The 25,872-nt window shown below is 39.8% G+C and overlaps 1 protein-coding gene across 17 annotated transcripts in view; it reads left to right on the forward strand.

The window, feature by feature from the left end:
• Positions 1-25,872, forward strand: part of LOC6558604 (protein alan shepard) — a 143,376-nt gene that overhangs the window by 24,790 nt on the left and 92,714 nt on the right. The gene's annotated exons all lie outside the window — the stretch shown is intronic.

Raw genomic sequence — 25,872 nt, forward strand, 5'->3', positions numbered from 1 at the left:
ATCTCTCTCTCTCTCTCTCTCTCTCTCTCTCTCTGTCGTTCACTCTGGTCGCGGTCTATCTCTGTCTTTGGGTTTGCCATTAGCCAGATTTGCAGAGGTAACCAACGTCTGGCCAGCCATGCATTATCCTGGTTTGCTATTCAAATATTGTTAGCTTAACCGAGTTGTCAATTCCGAGCCAATGCATTTGCCACGTACAACACGAAATACAAACAGCAGCAGCAGCAGCAGCAGCAATAACAGCCACACCTCCCCATTTGCCGCCCTTTTTTGTGTACCTGTGTGTAATTTGAGATTTTTCATTTTTTTCTTTCCTTTTTTTTTTCTATTTTTTGTACTTTGACAATGTTTATACAGGAGAACAGGTTTCCAGCTGGTTGCGATGAGTTGCAGTTGAGTTGTTGCATTCATTTGGCTCTGTTTGTCATGTGGCCAGAGCCAGCTGACGCCTGGGCACAAAATGCAAACTGAAAGCATACTGGAAATTTGAGAAGCCAAAGCAGAACAAACAGTATTTCAATTGAATAATTTCAACCTTTGTTGAGCTACGCAAAAGGGTGGCTGGGTTGGGAAGGTTAAGAGCTCGAGTTAAGAGCTCTGCACAAAAGCTAACAATCAGCGGCATCGTCATTATCATCATCATCATCATCATCATTATCGTTTGGGGCATAAAGTGCAAGAAGTGCATAAAGCTCACAAATTTTTGTGACTCACATGTCACATTTGCGATAAGCGAAAGGGGCAACAATGTGTGTGTTGACAGACAGCAGAGGTGTTATCAAGGATATGCCGCATAACGGATGTTCGACCTGCTGCTAACGATAATTGCACAATAATATTAAAACTTGATGAGTTTGACGCCGTCAAATGGCTGTCCATTCGCCAATAACTGATTATGAAATGTCTCTAGTGAAATATAGAGCCAGAGAGAGAGAGAGAGCGAGAGAGAAAACACCTTTTGATGTCCTGGTCATTTGATCAGCTTCGTCGACGCTGTTTATCCTGGCGTGTCCTGTGCCGGAAACATTTGCTCCTCTCATGTCTCATATAGGTACACCCTTTCTCTATGCTATTTTCTTTTCTATTTTCCTATTTTTCTTTCTGTCGTTTATTTTTCTTCTTCTTTTTTTTTTTTGCTGCTGCTGCTGCTCCTGCTGCTCCTGCTGCTGCTGTGCCTTTGTGACTCTTTTATCAACACTTCCGTCATTTGGTGCGAATGGTGCTGCAGTCGTCCAGCGACTTGGTTTGTTGATTTTTCGTGTGCCAGCTGGCACAATAGCTATCAGTACCCCCTTGCCGCACCATTCCCTCCCCCCTCAACAATCTGGGTGTGTGTGGCTGTGTGTGTGCTCTGGTCTCGCAGCTTCACTTGTTTGGCAGCCGCTGCATTATCAAATGTATTTTCAAACAGCTAATGGAATTGAAATTGAAATTGTATTTGGTTTTCAGCTTCAAAGCACTCCAAATATTTATATTCAATGATTTCTAAAAGTTCTCTGCCAAATTTTGTCGCAGGGGAAGCAAAAGAATCATGTTCAACATCATTCGTCCAAAAGCAATAAGTTTAAAGTCGAAACTGAACCGATTATCAATATATATTTGGATTCTGTCTTGAACTCTAGATAATTGCTGCATTTGCAATATGGAATTGAGGTAGCCTTGGACTATTAAAAGTTGGTCAAAAAGGTATATATAAATGTAAGTTCTTTTCCTTTTTAATATGCCAATAAAACTGATATAATATATACAACAGCTTGGTTCAGAGTTTCTTCTACCAGTCGAGCTCTCTCTTCACAAGAGTATTTTTACTTGTTTGTCGTTTATTTTCTGCTCTATTTTATATCTATATATAAGTAGTCTGTCAGCTTTATCGATTCTTAGTCTATTCTTTGATCAAATTTATGCAATTCAAGCACGTTGAGCATATTGTGAACTTGAGATGGCATCGACTGTGGCTCAGTTTATGCATTCATTCATTTATGCGAAGCACACTTGCTCATTGTGGTGTGCTGAGCAACAGATGGAGTCGCCGCAAGTGAGTTGCAAATTGCATTTGCGTAGCAGCTGCTGCACCTTAGACTCGTTAAAATTCCATATACTAACTATGAGCAAAAGCGCCAGCAAATTGACAATTGTGGATAATAAAATTTGCGCTTGCCAGACAAAATGCATTTGGCAGTTCGAAACTTTTTATGGCCGCTTGATGAGCTTACGAGAGGGAGAAACAGAGATAGAGAGGGAGAGACAGAGAGAGATAGAGACAGAGAGAGACACAGATATCTCTCTGCCACCCATCAATCATGACCAGCAACGAGCATGTTCTGCATTGGGGAATTGTGCTTGTGGTCAATGCAATGATGGCTATTAAAAATGCAATAGTATTGGCGAGATGCAGTCGCAAGTTGCCTGTTGCTCGAGTCGGACTAGGAAATGCATTGCATACTTTTAGGGGGCGTTGATGTAAAACTTCCGTTGTAAAATCAATTAAAATTGGTTTCGCCTCTAATTTGTATTCGCTGGCATTTTACAAAGTTCCCCTTAAAGTCCGTAACCTGACAAACTTTCTAACGAGCTGCTGTCGAAGGACATCAGACTCACACACACACACACACACACACATACAGGACACAGGACACGTGCTGACAGTTAGAGCGACACACCCACATTTCATGCTTGATTTTTCTCTCACTGCATGTGTGTGTGTGTAGCTCGTAAAATCCGCAAATGCTGAAAAGACACTGGGCGCCAGTCAAGTCGTAAAAATGTGCGCCTTCTTATGGATATATATATATAAAATATATATATTTTTTTTTTTCAAATGCGTCGTCAACTCAATTCGCATTTGTAGCTGTATCCTGTATCTGTTTCTGTAGCTATATCTTTAGTCGCATCTTTGGCTCTCGCGCTGAACATCTTTGTGGCTGCTGTGGGCCATTTATTTATCCTTCGATTGCCATTTTTACATGGTCGTTCCATGCCTGACCCCGCACACACTTTCTCATATATAGACGACGCGTAGCCTGTAGTCTCAAACTGCTTTGTTGAGTTATACAGCAATTGGCAATTGCTTTCCATTTGCCTGCCGCATTGCTACATAAACTCTTATATCTGAGACACAAACACACACACACACACACTCGCACACACATGTATATCTCACACTTTCCATATGTTCAGTCGCTGTTTCAAATATATATATATATGGCTGCTTGTAAAACCAGATGAGCTCTTGGCCATGAAAGTTTAATGAGTTACAGGAGCTGCCTTGTTTTTCAGCATACGACTCTTGGACACTTTGTGGTCACACACACACACACACACACACACACACACACACACACACACACACACATGTTATCAATAAGTGTGTGTTTGTGTTTGTACTTCCTTCTGGTCTTAATGTCATCGCTTATGACACAAAATTGTTGCTGATTCAGTTGCTTTTTTTATGCGTTATGTCTTCTCTTCTATATACACACACACACACATCTGCGTCCCTTAAAGTTCTTGGCAACGAGATTTTTGGCAGTCGTTAATATTAAAGTATCTTCACAAATTGTATGTGTAATAAAATGTTTGAAGTGCTCTGCTAATGCATAACTTTTGTTCTTTTCTCTTTTTAGGTAAGTTATGCGATGATATATTACAACAATTCTTATAAAGGGTAAGCCTAAATAGAAGAAATAAAATAAGCTGCGCAGCTGAACTGATTTTTTGGCTTCAACCAGTGAATGCTAAGCCAGTTGGAAAACTCATTTGCGAAATGAGAGCGCAAGAAAAATAGCTAAAGTCTTTGAAACCTGGGTCCACTTACCTCAGCAGCCTCAAACTGGTATAACATATTCAACATATCAAGTGTATGTAAATAGCTGAGAGAACTCCATCTGTTCCACAACGCAACAACATTAAAACCCTACTTCATATGCCCATAAGTTCTCAAATCACATAGATGCCAAATCAATGCCCAAAAAAACTAAAGTGCCAATTTCAAATGGGTCTTCTTTCTCCCCCAAAAAATGCAATTGCCATTCATCTTGACCATTTGCATATAAATATTGCGAGAATGCCTCTGTCCAATGCCATATTTAAAGCATAAAACTTACACGCAGCTGGAATGAAGCAAATGCTTTTGATATCCCATGTCCAGGTCCATTATCCATTATCCATTAAACCGACTGCCAACCGCACATTTGTCAAAGCTAATTGCCAGGCACCCTTGGAGCCGACACGCTGCCTACACTTACACCTACAACAACAACAACAACAACAACAAGAACAACAACAACACACACACACAGCCACAACCACAATATGAATGAGAGCTGTGCTGTGCCAGGACACTCGCACAGCAGGACACACACACACACACACACTCAGCACACGCACTCGAGAGGCAAAAGGCACACTTCAAAAAAACTGGCACGCTTGGATTTTTAATGGTGCTCCTCTGTGCTCCCCTAAAGCAAATTGGTATAAAGTATTTGGGGGCGTCGCACGCACAGATTGAAATTGAGCTCATAACTTGGCCAAAAATCGATGCCGAGCCTCGTCGTCTGTCCTGTTCTCTGTCTCTGTCTGTCTCTGTCTGTCTGTCTGGCTAAGTGTCTGGCTTCGGCTGTTGCCCTGCATGTAATTTCATGCATTTTTAATGCAAGAGCCATGAAAATATATCAGGCAAAGACAACATTAATCATGTTTAAAGTTGCGCTTTGCTTGGCAACAGCAAAATACCTTTTGATGTTTATGGCCCAAAGTCCATTTATTAGAGGCAACTAGTTGTGTGCTGCAAGTGCTTTGGCTGCCTTGCGGCAAATACAGTAAAGCACTTGCAACATTTAAATTCGAGCTGATTGTTTAACGCAAAATTAAAAATTCCTGCACTCAGAAATGTTTTGTTTTCCAAAATTATTTCTTAGATTTTATAAAAGAGTTTTGCTTTGCTTACTTCCAGGCTAAATTCTTATGAAAAAATACATTACAGTCTAAAAGGATTTCTTTCCAAGAATAAATGCTTGCATTTCTTTCTATGAAATATAAAGTATTTTCCATTATGGAAAATAGAAAAAAAAGAGTTTGTAATTTCAAGAAATATGTGTTTAAGCCCAGTTTCTGAAAGTTTTAGTTTTGTAAGTAATTACAGTACTTACACACATACACGTGCTGTTTGTCTTGCCTTATAGTGTGTGTGTATGTGTGTGTGTGTGTTGCAAATCCTTTTGGTTTTGTGGATTTTGCCTTTGCTTGTTGATATTTTTCATTGGCCACTTGGAGTTAACGTTTGCCATTGGCCGAAGGGCTTTTGTTTTTCGGCCAACAACGTTGATGTTGATGATGACATTGTTGGGCCTTGGCCGGCGTATTTTACGAGCTGGTGTGGATGCCACATGGCTGAGCATGATTGAGCGTGCCGTGCATGCCACAATTTCTGTCCGCTGCTCTGTCTTCGGTTCTTTGCCAGCAGCGTTCAACAATGTCAACGTTTTTGGGTGGAAATGTGTGGTAACGTAGCTCTGTTTAGACTTTGCTCCTGCTGCTGCTGATGCTGTTGCTCCTGCTGCTGCAACGTCGTTGCATGCCCTTTTGCGGCATAGTTAGGCCTCACCACTAAACATGAAAATTATCAAAGGTGAAATTGCGAGAAATAAGCTTATGTGCGTACCGTAACATACATCTACATAAAGGTCATGTAAATAGCCGTAAATATCCACATGCCACAAGCTCTTGTGGCACATTTGAAGCACACAGTTGTGCAAGCTTTTTGAACGGGGCTTATGTAGTAATTAAACTGATTGAATGCTTGATCTTTGTCTTAATGCAAATATTACTAGACCTATGCAAAGAATATATAAGTCGTTAAGGTTCAAGGATATCTTATTTTTAAGGTTCAAGATTGTTTCACAAAATTATCAAAGAGGAGTTAAAAACAGCTGCTTTAGGAATCTTTCAATTATATACACACTAAATGATCAAAGATTTTATGTTTAAGAATCTTTCAAGGATGTATATATTTCACAAAATAATCAAAAATGAGTCACAGTTAAAGAACGCTTTAAAGAACGACATTTCTGCATATTTTGTGTGTATTCAGAAATATGAATTTAGTTATAAATCAGTTTTTTTTTCATCCTGCACTGAGTACAAATTTTTCTATTTGTCTAACTGTGTTCATCGTTTACGTTTGTCTAAATTGAAATATAAATTTTATTTATTCAACTATTTTTCGTTTTGTTTTCAATTTATTTATATGATAAACTTTATTTTCTCTCTGTTAAACGAAGCATTTGCATTCATAAAAAACCGAATTTTTGTTCCGTTTTTGTTTTGTATATTTTTCTGGTTTAGCAAGTCTTTCCAAGGCTTGCCACACAGATTATTTCATCATTTATCACACGAGATTTGAAAAGTTATAAAGAAAAAAAAAAAAAACGGAAAAAGCAGAAAAAGAAGAATGAAGGAAAGTAAGAAAAACTTTGCGGCAACTTGCTATTTTGGAGGCGCTGCAAAGCAACCCCCTGCTAGCTAAGCCACTGGCTTAAACTACGGCAAAGAGGCCAAGAGATGGGCTCAAATGTGCCTCCTCCGGACGTAATAACGTAAAGCACATGTGTGTGTGTGTGTGTGTGTGTGTGCAGTGTGTGTGTGCGAGTGTGTGTGCTAACCTTGATGTTAGTAGGTAGGCTCATAAAACGCGTCGCTCGATGCTCGTAGACATCGGTGCCGGCTGCCAACGGGGCCCATGTGGATTAGGCCGCTGGCTTTAGGGCCAATATGGTGCACAGACGGGTGGTTGGAGCGGTGGATTGGTGGGTTGGTGGGTTGGTGTTGCAGGTGCGTTTGCCGGAAGGTGAAGTGATGGTTGTGTGTGTTGCTGGTGGTGCTTCTGCTGCTGGCGGAGCGTCAGCAATTTTAGAAAATGCTTTGAGGCCGCCTTTTATGCATCTTCCTCTTTAACCGTTCCCCTCTGCCACTCTCAAGGTGTGTGCTTCAAATGGGAGCACTTTTTATACCTCTGCAGAATGTAATATAATTTTGTAAAAAAAAATGTGTATCAAGTTTGCAGAGATTTTCAATGCCTTAAGCTATATGAATATATATATATAGATATCTACATGGCGGCAAAGTGGAATATATGCTTTATATGCGACTTCATAAAGATCAGACTATATCACTATATCATGGATGAGCCAAAACTATCAGCTGAAAGCTGAGCCAACAAAAATTGTAACTAGTTCGCTGCCCCCAACAATAATAATAATAATAAAACAACTTTAATGCTCTTAAAAGTTTGCAATTGGTTTTTTTGTCTGACTACTATTTTGAAATTGTATAAAATCAACTTTTTTCTTTATTTTGTAAGTATTTAAAGTTAGATCAGATATTTTGAATTATGTCTTAGAAAGGTATAAATTCTTCGGTGAAGATAACTTTTGCTGTTGGGCAAGGGTAACAGATATTCGGCGATTGTTTTGCTTTTGTTTGCTTTTTCGAGCAGAGAATTTTACGACAAAAGCGGACAGCTTCTTTCAAGCTTACCGATATTCATGTGAAGCTACCCGCATTTTGCATGTGGCATGAACAGCGACAGCAGCAGTGGCAGCGACCATAACCATGGCCAAAAAGTGCTCGGTATAAGTATCTGCAAAGTGCATAAAATGTATCTATGTCTGTAGTGTATCTGCAGCGTTAAAAGTTTAGAAATCATAGCGCATAGCATGATACACACACATCAACACACACACACACACACAGCACAGCACAGCAAACACACACACACACACACAACTACTGGCAAAACTGCCAACAGACAAATCCAGATTCCGATACGGATTCTTGGCTGGGAGAGCTTTCGCCACGCTTCGCCAGTGATGCTGCAAGCTGCCTCCCCAGCAGCCCACTGCCCTCCCCTTTCCCTTTGTGCTGCTGCCGCTGCTGTGACGCTGCCACTTGTCAAGCAGCATTCCAATTGTTGCTGTTGCTGTTGTTGTTGTCGAAGTCGCAGTCAGGTTTTTGCAACTAGAAGATACAAATGTAGCTCTGCGTCACAAACACACTCTGAGAGAGCGATAGATATACACACACACACACACAGATGTGGTTGGGAGGGGCGGAGGGGGGTTGACTTAAAAATATGCGCTCTGACCATTTTTCGCAGCGCCTTTACGGTACTTTTGTTGGCTGTCAGCTTGGGAAACGGCCTTCGCTGGCATTTGGCTAAAAAGTTGTTTGCCTTTGCAATGCACGACCCGGTAACTCCCCCCGCCCGCCCCCAGCACCATCCTCTGCACCCTGCTGCCCTATCGCAGTTGCTTTGTTGTCTTTTATTTATTTTATCTACTCGTTAGCAACATTTTCCTTATATTCACTTTTTGTTATGTGTTCTTCTGTTTTTTTTTTTTGGCTACTTTTGGTTTGGTTTTTTGTTACGCTGCCTTTGTCCTTTGTTTTTTATGTTTCTGTCTCTATAAATATTTGGTTTTTTATTTGTGAATTAGTTTTTCCTTCAGCAAGTTTCCTACAACTTGTCTTTGTTTTCGTTTTTCTTGGTTTTGTTGTTGTTTTTGCTGTTGTCTTCGTTTACACGCGGATTAATTTGTGCCTTGATTTTCTTATTTTTTGGTAGGCACGTCTCTCTCTCTCTCTCTCTCTCTCTCTCTGTCTCTCTCTCTTTCTGTCTCACTCTCTGTCTGTCTCTCTATTTCTATCTCTGCGGCCTTGTTTTACAGCTGCTGTTGACATGTGCAATCTTTTCAGTTGTTGAGCGCCGGTTAACAACTCGATTGAGTTTTCCTTTTCTTGTATTCTATCCAACATTTTAATGCTTAATTAATAATGCAATAAGCGCCTCAGCAGGCAAACAAACAAAGTTTTCAACAATTAAACCGCAACTCTTCAAATGCCACAAGCAATGCTGCATTTTCCCCTCTCTTCTCCACCTTTCTTTCGGCGAAACTTTGTCGAGCTTTGTGGGCCCGTCAACAAGTTTTGTTGCTATTCGCAGTTTAGACTTGTCTCTTGCCACAAATGTTGAAGACAACAAACAACAGTAAGAAGCATAAATGTAATCGGCTGTTTAAATTTGTGTTTTTTTTTTTTGTGGCACTTTACAGCACTTCTTAGCAGTTAATAACTAATGGCCACAGCCAAAGTCGGCGATCAGGTAAAAAAAAAAAACAAACTTTTTATATGCTGCCACTTGAGTGCCACAATAAAGCTGTTGTGTAAGTATTCGACTGCGTCGTCTTCTTTTTCTTCTTCTTTTTCGTCGTCGTCGTCGTCTTCTTCTTTTTTGTCATTCACACAAGTTGCCCAGTTGAACTTTGCGGTCAGTTTTGCACCAAATCACATATCATAAACTTGTCACCTTTGATAGTTTTTCAATAGAACTGGCAGATAACTAACAAAAATAAAAAGAAAACATAAAAAGAACACATTGGTTTGCTCTTAAAGCCATTAGAGTTGAGGGTTAAAGTTATCTGCAAAGTTCGACAAGTTGCATGTAATCATTTTTGATTATTATGGACTGCTGACTAACTTGGATGGTTCTCAAGTGTTTCTGTTTACTACGAATAGGAAAGAATAAGTATCTGAGATTATAGTAACACTTTAGATAACTTTTACTAAGTTTTAGAAAGAGAAGTTCCAATTTTGAAGAGAAAATCAAAATCTATATATTTCTGACGCTATTGCAATTGGTTTTTGCTCAAACTTAAGAGCTGTGCAGATCATAATGATTCACTTAGGCTCTAAAACATGGATTTGTGGTTAAACCACACACAATTTCCATTTGTAGTTAGCCAAAAAGTAGAGCATTTTACAAGCATATTAACCATAATGTGAATCAAACTGATTTTTCGAGATTGATTATCTTTTGAAGTTCCACTTACTCCATACGAAGTACCGCTGCATGATGCAACCACAGCAAAGACACACACTGAAAAAAAAAACACACACACACACAGATGGATATTTATTTAATGATATGATGGAAACCGCAGTAAGTTTCAGAGAGCTTGTTTCTCTGTAAATGCTGTCGGTCTGTCTGTCTGACTGTCTTTGTGTTCCTGAGCCTATCTCAAAGTTTTGCGCTCTGCCAACTTGCACAGCAGAGACTACGACTACAAAGCAAAAACAGACAGAACAGAAGAAGATAACTGGCATTTTACAATATGACTAACAACAACAGTAACAACAACAACAACAACAACGGCAACAACAACAACAACAGCAAATAAGAACATGCACGCTTCACAGCGTCACCAAAGCTTTGCTAGACGACGACGACTACGACGTATGCAGCGACTGCGACTGCAACCGGCATAATAAATTCGCACAAGAGCGCCAACTTGCATGGCAACTTTGACGCCAGCAGCGACGCGTCGTCGTTGTCTGCTTTGTCTAGCCAGACATACGACTCGGAAACCTGCTGGAGTTGCATGCCAACCAACCAGCCAACCAGCCAACCAGCCAGCCAGCCAGGCAGGCAGAGAGCAACGCAGCGTCGCTGCCGCTCCCCAACAATAACAGTAAAAAGCTGGCAGCGAGGCCAAACTCAGTCGGCACATGCAATTGCCCGCAGGGCATTGAGAGCGCCAGCGACTGCGACGGCAACGTCAACGTTGACGGCGACTGCGACGTCAGCCAGAGACAGCAGAGACTCGACAAAACTTCAGCTTCGTTCAGTTTCAGCCGGCATGGCACGTTCGGCAATTAGTTGAACTTCGTTGCTCGTGCCGACGAGACGAACCCAACGAGACATAAGCCAAACAACAAACTTTACGGGCGCGCAACTGTTTTTCGGTGCTTTTTTTCGCTTACAACAACTTCCCCCTCGAACGCCCCACAACAGCAGCAATAACAACACGTGAGAGAGAGAGCGAGAGCGCAATTGATGCTGCTGCTGCTGCTGGCGCGCAAAATTTACAAATAAAATAAATATATATATAAAGATATTTATAAATATAAATATTTGCAGTGCCAAAGTGAATTGAACTTTAAGCAACTTTGAACTTTGATTTAATTTGAGCTACGACTGCAATAGCAATAATAACAACAACAGCAACAACAACAACAACAGCTGCAGCAGCAACCGGCAATGTCTGGCAGCAGCAGCCCCCCTGCACTCTGTCGGCTGCGCTGTCAGCGTCGACAAATTTATCGATTTTTTCAGCCGCTTTGTGGCCAGCTTTGTTGTCGCTGCTGCTGCTGCTGTTGCTGCTACTTTTTGTAGCTGAGTTTGTTGCTGTTGCTGTTGCCATTTTACTACGTTTCTTTTTTGTTGCTATACGAAGCAATCAAAATCTATAAATAGTTTCGTCATTGCATTAATTGCAGCCGAAGAAGAGAGAAGAAAACAACAACAACAACAACAACAGCAAAATATTGCATAAAAATAAAAGTTTTTCTTGCTTTTGCAACCAACCAAGCTAAAAGAGAGATTGTTTGCTGTGTGCTGTGCTTTTTGAGCGTGTGTGTGTGTGTTTGTGTGTTTGAGTGTTTGTGTGTGTCTGTGTCGGTGTCGTGTTTGAGGTCGTCTGCCAGCCTTGCCACCTATTCTTGCGCTATACACACATATATATATATTTATTGCTTATTGTGTGTCTGTGCCCCTCCCAGCAACGCCCACGCCACAACATTCAGCATAATAACAAACGACGTGTCGACTACGAATTACAGGTAAATATTAATTGTATCAATTGTGAAATTGCAAAACAAATCGAAACGTAACCAGCTGGCAACGCCAAACACTAGTGATGCCATCTCCCAGCAGCCATAGCCTTTGTCTTTCTGGTCTCTCACTCTCTCTCTCTGTCTCTGTCTCTCTCTACCTCACTCTCTCGGTCGTCTCACACTGCTCATGGCTGGCATGTCAACGTCGTCGTCGTCGTGGGCAACTCTTGGGCTTGCCAGGAAGTTGCGCTAATTTCGTGCGGAAGTTTATTGCCAGCCTCATAATTTGTCTGCTGCGATGCTGCCCGCTCCCTCGCGCTATACCCTATATATCCTCAAGAACAATAACAATCTGGGCAGGGTATAATTAAGTCAATCTCTTTTGAACACTGGTGCATATCTTAGATCATAATTTTTATACATAAAAAAATCAAGTTTTTACATATTTCACTTGCATAGCTCTTTATCCAGGGTATTGCTTAGTCGTTACATCATCTTCTGCTAGCTGCGTTCGCAGCTGGCGCAACTCCCACGTCCTGTTATCGTATTTGCCGGTAGGAGCTAAAGGTCTAACCGTAGTTGCCTAAAATGAAATTTTGCATTCATAATCCCATTAAATATTTCGTGAATTGCGCTAATTATGCCGTTAATTTAATGCTTGTTAAATTTTTAATTGAATTATTATCAAACGTTTGACGTCACAAACAACTGACATTCATGCCTCAGTCTCGGTCTCAGTCTCAGTGGCAGCCTCAGTTCAGCTTCACTGATTAGCCCTTAAGCCTTTCCTTTCGCTGGTATTTGCTCAAACTGATTGCTTTTGTCGAATAAATTAATTAAAATAAATTACGTGTTGAATTTCCCAGTTTACCGCACAACGCTAAACTTTCCACATTTTGCCTAACAAAAACTTACAAAATGTTGAATCGAGTAGTGGGAGTTTTATTTACTTCTCGGAAGCGGGCTGTGGCCAACAGAAGCAAACATTCCAAGCCAGTTGATGTTTCCATACAAATATACACTATATAAATATATATATATATATATCTACAGAAATATATATAAATATGTTTAGAGAGTGAAAGAGGCTGCGTCGTAGATAAGATAAAAAGGCGGAGATCTTTTAATGTGCCTGACATAAAAGTTAATGTTGATTGAATTGTTGCGCGAAACTACTTGATGTATTTTATGAATGATGTTTATTATGTTGCTTTTAATTAATCTTTATGGCAGGCGCCTTGAAGTGTTATCACCTCAATATTATGTACAAAACACTAATTAACATGCCCACTGCAAGGACATCTAAAAGTCACTCAATATAATATAGTATATATATAGAGAGAGCCTAACTAATTCCAAAACAGATATTTACAAGTATGCGCTATAATAAAAATAATACTTTATTCACTAATTTCAACGATTTTGAACACCAACAGCAACTTTAATGGCAAATGTCTGTCTGACTGTCTGTCTGACTGTCTGTCTGTTTGTCTGTCGAGTGCTGGCTGCCCAACAATAATCACTTTACCCAGTTTACAGCAAATAACAACTTTGTACGCTGTTTGCTATCTTTTGCAGCTGACCCAACAACCTTATTTGCCAACCACCCACAAATCGCCCGCCCAGCGGCAAAGCAACTTTAAAAATGTTATAAAAACAGCGAGTATATTTTCCCCATTTTCTTTTTTAACATTCGCTTACGCATCAAATTGAATGAAAATGCGTTGTTGTGTTGCTGCCGCGCCCAGGAAGCGACTGAGAAGCACAGCGTCGGGTTGCGTGAGTCCCAGACAGACAAGGCTAATGGCACACACACACACACAAACACACACACACAGAGAGACACACTCACTGATACGCCCCGTGGTGCGACAAGAGGCAGACACAATGTTTGAGCTGAGTCTGGCGCAGACATTGCAGGCAAACATTACAAATGTCTCGACGAGTTTTTTTCTTCTTCTTCTTCTTTACGCTTGATCTTTGCTGTTTTTGTTGTTGTTATTGTTTTTGTTGTAACTGCTGCTGCTGCTGCTGTTGCTGTTGCTGTTGCCATATAGTCCCAAACAGCAAGAGTCGAACATGGCTAATGGCAATTGTTAGGGAATCTTGTTTTGTAGTAACTCTGCTGCTAAAAACCAGCTTTGTCGTTGGCTCACACAGACAAACACACAGACAAACACACACAAACATACACAAACACACACAGACACACACAGAGCAGCACCGTTAGCCACAAACGACTTTGGCTCGCTCCATTGGCTTTTGGCTCGCAAGATGCGCTCTACTCGACTTCGACTCCTTTACTTAATTCAAGTCTGGCTTTGCCTCTTTGCTACTTTTGCCACATTTTCACTTTTCTGCATTTCTTCTGCTCGTTTTTCTTTTCTTTCTTTTTTTTCTTTCTTTTTTTGTTGTTCCTTTTTGGCCTCGTCAAATGCATCCGCTTTGTTGCCGCGGGCCAACTCAAATGCTGGCTAAGCCAGTTAACGCAATCGAGATTCCCATTTGGGGATGCATTTTGGTCTGGCCTTTGTGCCATTTTTGGCCATCTAGTAGCCAGCTAGTCAGTCAATGCACCTGCAAACGGACGTGGCTAACACCATGCTCTATCCACCTAACTAACTCCCCCCTCCCCCATCACTGCTGGCATTTCATTCTTTGCTGGCTCACTGTCATTGTGGGCTAGTTGCTGGTTGGTTGTTCGGTTAGTTGTTGTCTGGCATTTTATGGCACCATCGCTCTATTCTTGGTTCCCTTTGTTTTTAGCGCTCGCCAAACTCGTAATCGTTGCCGTTGCCGATTCTGTTTTATTTTTTTGGTTTCTGCTCTCTGCTTTTGCTTACAGCTGATTTCCATTTAATTGATTTCACATTCCATGCGCGTGATTCATTTTGTCGCCGTTGCGAATTTTTGGATGTTGTGCAATTGCTCAAACACTGCAAATTGGCAATAATGTGTGGGAGAGTTACGAAGAAGTTTAGTCTCATAGGATGCTGCAATTACGCTCGCTTTTTTATTTATGGCGTGTTTCAGTTTTTTGGCCATTTTTGGGCAACCCTATTGATGCGATGGCGGTGCGGTATGTGGGCGCTGTAGGTTGTGCACCTATTGTAGTAGACTTCTAAAAAGGTGGTGTCTTTTAGATATTCGATTTTGATAATGAATGTCTGACAATGGAAACCAAAATAGGCAAAGAGATAAACAAAATATTAAGCGATAATTCTGATTTATATTCTGCTAGATAAAATAAGTCATTTATAGTTGTTTTTTTATTACTTTACGCGACAGGATTCGAAATATATCGGAGTGTATAAAAATAAATTAATAATAGCTTAATAAAAATATACATTGAAATAGTCTGCTAGATAAAACCAATTCCATATATTTCATTTATTTATTTGAACCAACCAATAATTGCTTAGTTAAAATATAGAAAAATAAATCATAGATATTTTATTTTTTTATCTTATTTATTATATAGCTTGAAGAGCCACAGCAATTTACAATGAAATGTTTCATATTTTATTTACAAAGCTTACAAAGTGGCGGGTAGATGCTGATAGTAATAATGTATTTATATTGTTTGAAAGACTTTTATACCATAAGCGAATTACATGTCGAATGCATATATATTTATTGCGATTCCTGCAACATTTCATTGATATAAAGCAATAACATTATATGTAATTAAATTGTAATATTTCAATTGACAATTGTTTCGCCAATTTCAAGCAGAGTTCATTGTAATTTTCTGGCGCTTTCGCTGCTGCCACACCCCCGCAATTAATTGAGCAACTCGACCGCACACGTACAATTTTGACACATTAGCCAGCCACTTTCCAATACGCTTCCTCGCATCTACCCCCGCTAACCCCCCACATCCCCGCACAATCATCAGTCACACAATTATGAGCATAATGACGTACAACAATTTCCGTTACAATCGAACAAATGGCATGCCAAATAGCGGCCACTTATTCTATTGTCACCTCTATAACTTAATGGATGTCCCAACTTAAACCCCCCCAGAACGCCTCCACCTCCCCCACATAGCCTTATTTATGCGATGAGCCCTTTTACGAGTGCATCCACCCATAAATGGCGGAGAGCTGCGCGTGATCATCAATGCGAATATGCGTGTCTCCGTCGGCCTGTCTGCTTGCCTGCTTGCCTGCCTGCTTGCCAGCATTGACAACAATTACAAGCCATAACATTTGGCATGCACAATTTTGCAGTTACTGTCCACGCCCGCTATTCACCTCCCCCCCTTTGACTCCCAACCCCACACCCAGTTCCATTCCCTGGCAGACAATCAACTCCCCCACTTAGCGCCAAACTGGCAAAGCAGGCCCATGCAGTAAATACAGTTATTTAAGGCCTAAAAAAGAAAAACAATTGCATGGCTCGCTGGCTTTTGGGCCTGTTTAAATAGACAGTTGCGTTGTTGTCTGGGGTCTGGGCCAATGCTTCAATATGTGGCAGCCAGAAAAAAAGGCTACAAATGCACTTGAAATGCTGTTTTTTGTTGCTGTTTTTTTTTTTTGCAAAGCGCATTTTCATTTATTTTATTGCCTCGTTGCCAGTCTGTTGTTGCTGTTGTTGCTGGCTTCTCTGCAGCGATATGCAATTTGTTTTATACGCTCATTGCCCGCCTGTCCGTCTGTCTTACTGTCTGTTTGTCTATCTGTCTGTCTGGCTGCCTATCGAGCTACGTCTAACTATCTATCTCTCTTTTTATTTTCTATTTTTTTTTTGTGTTGCTGTTGTTGTTATTGTTGCTGCCATGTTGCATGTTGCTCTTTGCTGTTTGCTGTGTGCTGCATGAAGTCCGCTTCGTGCCTCGTTCTAAATTAAAGCCTGAAGAGGCGACTTGACTTGACGCAGGCCAGCAACTCGTCTGCAAAACGAAACTTAACAAGTGGAAAAGTCGAAAACCGCAATCAAGTGGCAAGCAAACCAATACACACACACACACAACAGCCACACACAGACACACACACACACAAACGTATACATAGGCACACCGACCAATAGATGGCATATTTAACTACTTCAATTGTATTTGCTTTATTTTTAAACAAAATGCCAATCATATGCATAAAGTTCTAACATTTTTTCTTGTTGTTGACAGTTGATTTGTGGCAGCCAAGCTAACCAGTTACCATAACTCACTCTCTCTCTCTCTCTCTCTCTCTCTCTCTCTCTCTGTGTGTTTCACACTCTGTCTTTAGTGGGCCAAGTTTTGGTCACTTGCCGCTTGGCTAAGCCATGCATCATGCATTGTTTTGGCTTCAACGGCATTCGCATTCTTTGAATGCCTCAGGCTAATCAATTGGCCACGCCCATGATTTATATGCGAACGCTCACACAACATGCAACACTGCGGCTCAACACCACCCCCCTTTCGGATGAAGCCAAAAAGTCAAAAAATATAAATGCATAAATTGTTTGTGGCATTAATTTTTAACTGTTTGATTAATGCTTGTTGCGCTTAACTCTCATTTCATTTATTACAGTTATTTATATATTGCCCAAAAGCAGGAGATTGGTGGGGGAGGTTGGAGGGTGTTGGTGCGTAGCTTTTTTGTTTGACTTTTTAAAGCATCCATTAAGTATTTGCGCGACATCATTAAAAATTTGCACACATATTTTATGCATATAAATTGCCATTTGACGTTTTGTGGTCGCGATGCGAAAATTTCATTTGTATTTTTTATTTTCATTTTAATGTCGGTTTTCATTTTTATTTTCTTTAACCTTTTTATTCATATTTTATTTTTTTTTTTTTTACTTTTTTAAATTTGCATATTTTTCATTTATTTTTCATAATTGCCCAGCAGGAAATGGTGCAAGGTTTTTGGCCATTCATGTGCGAGCATAAATTATGATATACATACCCATAAAGATATCAAAATTGATAGGCATCCAAATAAAAATGAATTTAAATCATATATATCATTTGATATATTTGATACTCGTAGAAAGGAAATGCTGCGTTTTAGTTCCGTTTCAGATTAGAATGCATTTTGGCCCCGGACTTTAATATTCAGGCTTTAATTGTAAATTGAGAAGAGAGTTTTTCAAGTATTTTCATGTTTGGAATATCTATCCACCAGATAAAAGTCGTTAATATTCAGACTTTAATTGTAATTTGAGTAGAGTTTTTCAAGTATTTTCATGTTTGAGTATCTATCAAGTTGTGTGAATGAAATTTAAAAAAGATCTTCACTCAATTGATTTTAATTTGTTTTTTCATAACATCTCATCTCATTTAACTTTATTTGTTATGATTCTTTTTCATTGCATTTTTTTCGCTTACTTAAAAACAATTTTGTAGCTGGTGCAATTGTTTAAATGGCAACTTAATTAATTTATACTTTAATTGTTGCACAAACATGGAGCGAAATGAGCTCAGGTAAATTGACGCTTCACTGCACAAATAAATAATCCACATTTACATACACACAATCGCAATATGAGTGAAACGGAGAGATGCAGAGAGAGAGAGTGGGGAGAGGGGAAAGATAGCGCATCACAGAGTTTTCACTAAATGCATTGCGTATACGTCGCGTTGTGCGCAAAATGAAATAACAAGAAATGTTAATTAACCGTACTCTTCGTGTGCTTTTATTAAATAATCTTAAATAGAATTACGTGACTTTGTTGCGCTTGCCAGGCACTTAATTATATATATATATTTATATATATATGCCACATGCACACACGCACACACAGATAAATAAACACACCTTGTCCATGCTAGCAGTTAGCTGAGAGGGAAAAATCGCTTAGCTGTTTTCTTTTTCTTATTTGCTTACATTTCTGTTCCTTTTTATTTGGTTTACTTTATGTTCTTGCTGCCCCACTATGTGTGTTGCCTGTGTGCGTGTGGGTGTGTGCGAGTGGGTGGGTGTGTGCGAGTGTGCGTGTGTTGTCTGTTTGTACATTGCTCATACATATTCAACGTTTGTCCAGCCCATCCCCATTCGACTTGTGGGCACTCGTGTTGATTTTTATTTCATTTGCAGCCTTTCTTCGTTGGAGGTTAAGTATCTGTTTACATTTCTTTCTACACCTCATTCATTAAGTGTGTTCGCATGTGAGTGTGAATTCTTTGGGATGAGTGTAGGGGTGTCACTCTGTGTGTGTGTGTGTGTGCCACAGCTGTCACTCATCATCAAGTCAGACTCCTCCATCACTTCGTATACTCTATCCCACAAATAGTTCAACACTATTTGAAGGACTTTTCGGATTGGTACTTTGTACAAATCAAAAATGTAAATAAAATGCCATTTTGATATCCACATATCAAACAACACTTTATACTTCATTAAATAATATTGACTATTTTTAAAGAGAGTTTTAAATATTTTTCCACATATATCCAGTTCCAGTTCGAGAGTACTTCAATTTCTATAGAGCATTCATTATGCCTTGCCCTTTTTTTCCTATTTGGCCGTGGTAACTTCCTCATTGGTTTTTATGATGCGCTTGCAACAATTTGGCTTAATAGAAAATTTTGCTTTATTTCAATGAGTTTTCGTAAATGATTTCGCTTGGAATTGAATTCGATTTCAGGTCACCCACTCGATGGCCAACTGGCCCTCAACTTACACCACCCACCCACACAGTTTTGCCCACAGTTCAATTGGTGGTTGGTTGGCTGGCAGTTGGCAAAAATTGTTTAGCTTATATTAGCTTCAGTGCTTCGGCTTGGCATCATAAAAAGTTCATTCGCTAAATGGCAAATGTGGTTGCTTGCTGACCTAACGAACCACTCACTGCCCCTCCGTGCACCAGCACCAGCACCACCCATCCAAACACTCAACTCAACTCGTATGTGTTTGTGTGTTTGTTTCTACTTGTTTTTGCGGTTGCCGCTTCAATTTTGTTTATATTTTGGCTTATTTTTATTGGCTGCTCTTTGCTGTGGCTCCTTTAGTTATTGTTGTTGTTGCTGCTGCTGCTGGCATTGTTTAGTTTTGGCTGTTTTCTTTGATTGCCTGCCCTGGTTAAATTGATTTGCATTTGCTGTTGTTGTTGTTGTTGTGGTTGTTGTCGTTTTTGTTGTCTGAGCATTGTACGAAAAATTGCAGATCTTTCGATAATTGAAAATTGTATTTGTTTGCTGCTATTCTGCTTGTACTTTGCTCAACGCCCCAAAATGGTGTCAGGGTTCGATATGAGCGTAGGAGTAAAATAAACTGCGATAGCAACAGCTCCACAATAGATACATTTTTGCAAAAAAAAGAACCTGTGTTAATTAACTTAAGAATGTGGCAAAAACCAAGAACTTAAGCTACAAGCTGAATATTAATTCGTTGCTAATGCTTAAATTGAAACTTCCAACATCAAACGCAGTCCCAGCTGTCATACTTTTCGTCATACTTTTAAAGTAATCCACTGAACACAGCTAGAAAACGCATTAAATTTCCGATTCACAACAATTTGCAATGGCACTCAAAAGCAATCGGGGAAAAATCACATGCTGTCCAAAGCCGGGGAAGTTTTCTGTATTGTTCAGTTCTCTGCTGTTCTGTTCACTGCCGTTCTGTCGTCTGCTCATTTGCATCATTTTGCGGGCATTACGAAGTTAATGACAAAACTTGTGCAGCGTCTCCGCTTTCGAGTGCAGCACAGCGAATGATTGACCAAAACCAATGCTGGCCAGGACACTCACTGCGACAATAACAACAACAACAACACGAACAACAACACGAACAGCAGCAGGAACAACAATAACAATGAAAGCTACCAGGAGCAGGATACAAGTACAACGGCGACGATGACTGTTTGATGAACAGGACACAATACAATGAAAACTGCTGGACGCTGCCGGGGAGAGAGAGAACGGGGCATGTGCACGGAGTCCTGCATATCCTGGTTGCATGTGTAACTGTTGCCCACCCAAAAACCGCCAACTGCAACTCCTACTGTGCTCGGTGTTCTCTGTGTTTCGCTCTGTGTTCTCTGTTCTGTGTCCAGTTGAATGACCAAAGCGGGTGAATGCAACTTGTGCGCTGTGCAAATAGGCAAAAGCAGCTGCAGTTTCCAGTTGCTGCTGCCAAGTGGGAAATTTAATTACATGCAAATACCGTTAACTGCTAAAGTGTGTGTATGGATGTGAATGGTGTGTGTGTGTCTGTGTGTGATGTGACTGTGTGTGTGTGTGTGATGTGTGTGAGTTGCCAGACTCCCCTGTGTCCTGTGCAGCACAATACTCGACGGTACTGTCTGTTATTGTTGTTTCCTTGCTTAGTCCACTAGACGCTGTCCTTTGGCCTGTTTTGTTTAACTGCAGTTATTATTTTTGTTGTTGTTGGTTAACTAAAAACGACAGACGTACCCTTTTTTATACCCTCGTCGGGGGTATCATAATTTTATCGTCAATTTTGTAATGCATTAAAGGAGACGTCTGCGGCCACACAAGGTATTATTATTATATATTTGTACAAAATAGTTTAGTGCTTTAGCTGCCATAGGAACGAACTTTTTAGTTTAACAACTTATCCTAACCTAAAGCATCAGTAATGCCGAACCTTTCGTTAAAAAAACAACTACCAACATCTGACTACTATATTATATAGTTTTTCTAGGACAAATTGATACGATATTTTTTACGATGTGGATCTACAAGGGCATGTTATCTTCGGCGTGCCTAAGGTACCAATTATTCCTTGTTTTTTTTCTACACTCTGATTTACAAATATTTGCATATTAGGGAAACTGAATTGAAGCGAAACATATTTGAAATGTTCTATGCAGCAATGCTTTAGTGTTCCTATGCAAAAAGGAGCGTTAGATTTCGAATTTTGCAAGACAACAATTTGCTCGCATCGTATTTATTATAGCCAATTTGTTGTTGTTCCTATTGTTATTGTGCTAGTTCAGTTCATTTAGTTGTCATACCTCTTTCGGGCATTCCACAGAGAGAGAGAGAGCTGTGGGGTCGTGGCAAGTTTTGTATAAACTTTGATTTTGTGGCAGAATTAAAAAGTTGTTTATTTAGAATGTTGTTGTTCTGTTCCCTTGTTGTCTATCTGTCTGTGTTTGCCAGCTGTTGGGGGAAGCTATTTGAATTTGCCACTGTGTTTTCGCATTGTTGTCATTTCGTTGTTGGCCTTCGTTGTCCGTAATTGCAAATTGGATTGCCATTTAAAGTTAGCTCTGAAAATTATGCAAACCAATCAAAATAACTAGAGTGCTAAACGAATAAGTTAAAATGTGAAATATTTTAGCATAAAGATTTTCATATTAAAACTTAATTTCATTCAGGTGCCACAAACAATATTCACAAAATATTGAATTGCTATTGCAATCTAATTCATCGATCTGAACGAAAAACATATTAGTTTTAATTGTTATTTAGTTTAAAATGGAGTTGTGCATATAGGATATAATATACTGATAAGGTGTTAAATTTGAATTCATTCATTACCTTCACAATCCATATGCATGGCAATGAAAGGTATAATTATAAGAACTGGGAATGGAAATTTTATTTTCTTTCTGCAGTTTTTAGTGGCTTAGCTAATTCATATTTAGTATTATCTCAAGTTAAACTAATATTTATTCCTTCAATTCTGTATTTCGCTTAAATCATGAGTTGCTCCAACAACGCACTCCATTTCAAAATGATTTCTCGTTAAATTTGAAAACCCAACCATAGCAAACATCCCCATTTAAGTTCTGCACACTGCGTATGCGTAATATTTTTCCGAGAATCAACTGGAAATTGCTGTTGTCTCAGCTGCAAATGAATTTGCAGTTTGCTATCGATTTGCATTTTTAGCTCTTGGCTAGCATTTCGCATGCAACAAAGGCAAACACGGAGCCGTTGCCACGCCCACTTCTGTGTACGTGTGTACATATGTGTGGCCGTAAGGCCGCTCAATCAATTAGTCAAAAGTTCATATTTTACGCCCAAGTGCACTAATTTGACTTTGAGCTGCTTTGGCAGTTGTATGTGTGTTGTATTAAGAGTACAGGCTGTTATGAGCGGCTATGTATAGCATGGCATCGCTTTGCTTGTCGTTTGTTTTATTAACATGGCAAACTCGAGTTGCTCCCCAGCCCGCCCCCAGGCTATCCAATCGGTTCTCGGAATAGTTGGCCACTCAAAACTGGCCATAACTCATATGTGTATAGGCTCGTTGGGTGGGCTACAATTGTGGAATGTCGACACCACCCACCACCCAAAACGTTGCCTGACAATTAATCACTTTGTCATACGCCCACACACACACACACACACAAATCGAGGCAAACACACACGCCCCTCAAACCCCGTCAATCATTAATTTATCATGTGCACTTAGCACGAAAATTGCGCCAACTACAAATACAGTACGCCCCACTTATGGTGTCTATCACTATTTCTCTCTCTCTCTCTCTCTCTCTCTCTCTCTCTTCTTTTTTACTCTGGCTATTTGTGTCGCAGGTGCAGCAAGCGGTGTCCTTTTGTTCGGTCTGCTGCTTTTTCTAGGTTGTTATTGCTGTTGCTGCTGCTGCTGCTGCTGCTGCTGCTGCTGTTGACATGTGACGCCAATGTGGCAGCAGTGGCAGTGTGTCCAGTGTCCTGTGTCATGCAATACGCTAACCAATCCAATCAAATTGTAATTACCGCACAGTGGTTTACCCAAAGGAGGGGAAGCGAGGTGGCGGGGCGTGGCATAAAAATGTACATTAAATACTTAAAAACTACAAATTAATTGCTCGCAACACTTTGCAAACATTCGCAATATTTACACAAAAATTAAAAATTAATAAAGCGCAACGCTAAAAAAAAAAAACCCGTTTGGATTTTGTACATTTTATTTTATTTTCATATTTCTTTTTTATAATGTGCTTTTTGATGAAATTTTAATTGTTTATTTTGTGCAGCATAAAAATGTATAATGGAATTTGTGTGGCTCGTGTTATAAGCATTATTAAAAATATTCTTTAATATACGAGTATATATATTTTTTTATTGTTCTTTTTGATTAAGCGATTCACTATAATTTTGTTCGCTTACGTTGTTAAGCGATATTTCAATCAATTGACGCTGAGCGTGAAAGCTTAAACAAAGGTGAAAAATAGTGCCACTTAAATGGCTGCCTTTAGCGATTGTGTAATCGAATATTGCGCAAATTACACAAATTGTTTTTTATTTACAAGCCGAGTGAATGAGGGAAAAACACTGATTGAAGTTGGCAGTTATATAATAGTCATATTGAGTGTAAAACGATTGCTGTGTGGAGCGATTCCCCATTGCTTGTGTGAGAGTAGATTGTTAAGCTTTCAGCTGAAAGGCAGATCCCCAAGTCTGTTCATATTTACTACCAACCAACCACATGCACTAACTTTCTAATGCGACATTTACATTTATATTATTGGCTTAGCTGCAGCCGAAGTTTTTGGCAATGAATCCAGCCAACAAGCAGACACTTCACCAATGACACGCCCAGCAAAAAACAAAAAGAAAACAAAACAAAGTGAAAACTCTTTTAAATCGTGTCGCGACTGTCGTGTTCCGAGTCATGTCTTTAGCATCGTCCAAGTTGTCGTCTCCATTATCTTGTGCAGGCAACACCCCGAACTACATTGTCGGAGTTTACACCTGCCAAACACACCCACACACACACACACACGCACATTTGTTGGTGTCGAAAAATGCAATTTTTAAATTTCCATTAATTTCGCGCTGTCGACTTTTGTGAAATGTCACTTGTGAATTCAAAAACGTGCCACGAAGAAGCTGCTGCACAAGAGCGACAGCACCAGGCGTGGCACACTTCAGCCTTGTTATTGTTATTGTTGTGCAGTCTGTGGAAAATGCAGGCGACCAGCTCAGAAACCAACAACAACAACAGCAACAATGCCAGTTACGATGCGAGTAATGTTGCTGCCCAGGTGAAGGCTGCTAGCAGAAGATGCCTCCTATTTAAGTGACTGACAGTCAGTCGACAGACGCGTATATGTGTCTGCGTGTATGTAAAAGCAGTGGCTGCTGTGGCACACAACCTGCAACCTGCAACCTGCAACCTGCACTTTGCCAGACAGCGAGCCTCCGGGTAAAAGGCAAAACCAGCAGCAACTAACAAACGGTTCCATTTCTTTATTTTTTTGGTTCTATTACTCTTTTTTCTTGCAAAGGGTAATATAATTTTGTTACGAGATGTGTTGCATTGAAGGAGGGCGTTTTGTGCCTATAAATTATATATGTACTCAATCAAAACGATTTATTGGCACTCTCATTTTTGAAGCTATCTCGACATATCCATATTTATTCTGCAAGCAGGACATAGGCTGGAGTTATCTCAAGAATAATCGATTAAAAGATGAGTTCTTGCATGAAAAATATAAGGTTTTCAAGATATTCTGACCAAAGCGCTGTTAAGTACACTAATCAAGCTGAATCTAGCTGTAAATTTGAACAGATTTTATTGTTTTCGATAATCTGTATTATCTACAGCAGGCGATCTTAAAACAGTGCTCTTTCTTGATCACTAATATTATATTTACATATGCAATTAATCAACATCCGACAAACTGCAATCTGCCAGGGTATATTATTGTGTGCTCGACAAAGATAGCTTTTTAGTTTCTTGTTTTGTTCTTCTTTTTAATGACATACATGAACGAGGCGTGGACTTGAGTCTGCAAGAACACTTATGCCCCAAAGCCTGTCGCGACCCGCTCCTAGTACCGCTTGGCGGCACTATCATAGTCTTCCGTCAAGGAGCGTTGTACTATTTTAGACGCCTTCACTTCATGCTGAACAAGCGAAATAGCGTCAACGACAACGTGACATTTAATTCAAAATGTTTCTGTTTTTTTTGTTTGTCATTCTCTTTTGCGCTTGTTAACACAGAGATAAAAACCACGGCAACAATAATAAAATACTCTAAGCGAACCGGTCGACTGAGTAGGACAGTAAGCTGCTGTTTTAAGTGATAAAAAAACCCCAATGACATAAATTAAAGATGCATGGGTTCACCTTTGGCATACACTCTAAACAGCTAAAAAAAAATCCGAATTAATTGCCAATCTAATAACTTACGTAACGCCAACTTGGCATTGGGTCATTCTGCAGCGAAACCCAAGTTGTGCAACAAAAGCAGCTGCATTAACCGCCAACCAATCAAGAAGGAAAAGTTGTTGCAACTATTACTTAATGTGGCTTGCAAAAACACAATTTTTGTTTGCAATTGAATGGCTTTG

The sequence above is a fragment of the Drosophila grimshawi genome, unplaced genomic scaffold, assembly GCF_018153295.1.
Source record: "Drosophila grimshawi isolate 15287-2541.00 unplaced genomic scaffold, ASM1815329v1 contig_44, whole genome shotgun sequence".
In the NCBI taxonomy this organism is placed as follows: Eukaryota; Metazoa; Arthropoda; class Insecta; order Diptera; family Drosophilidae; genus Drosophila; species Drosophila grimshawi.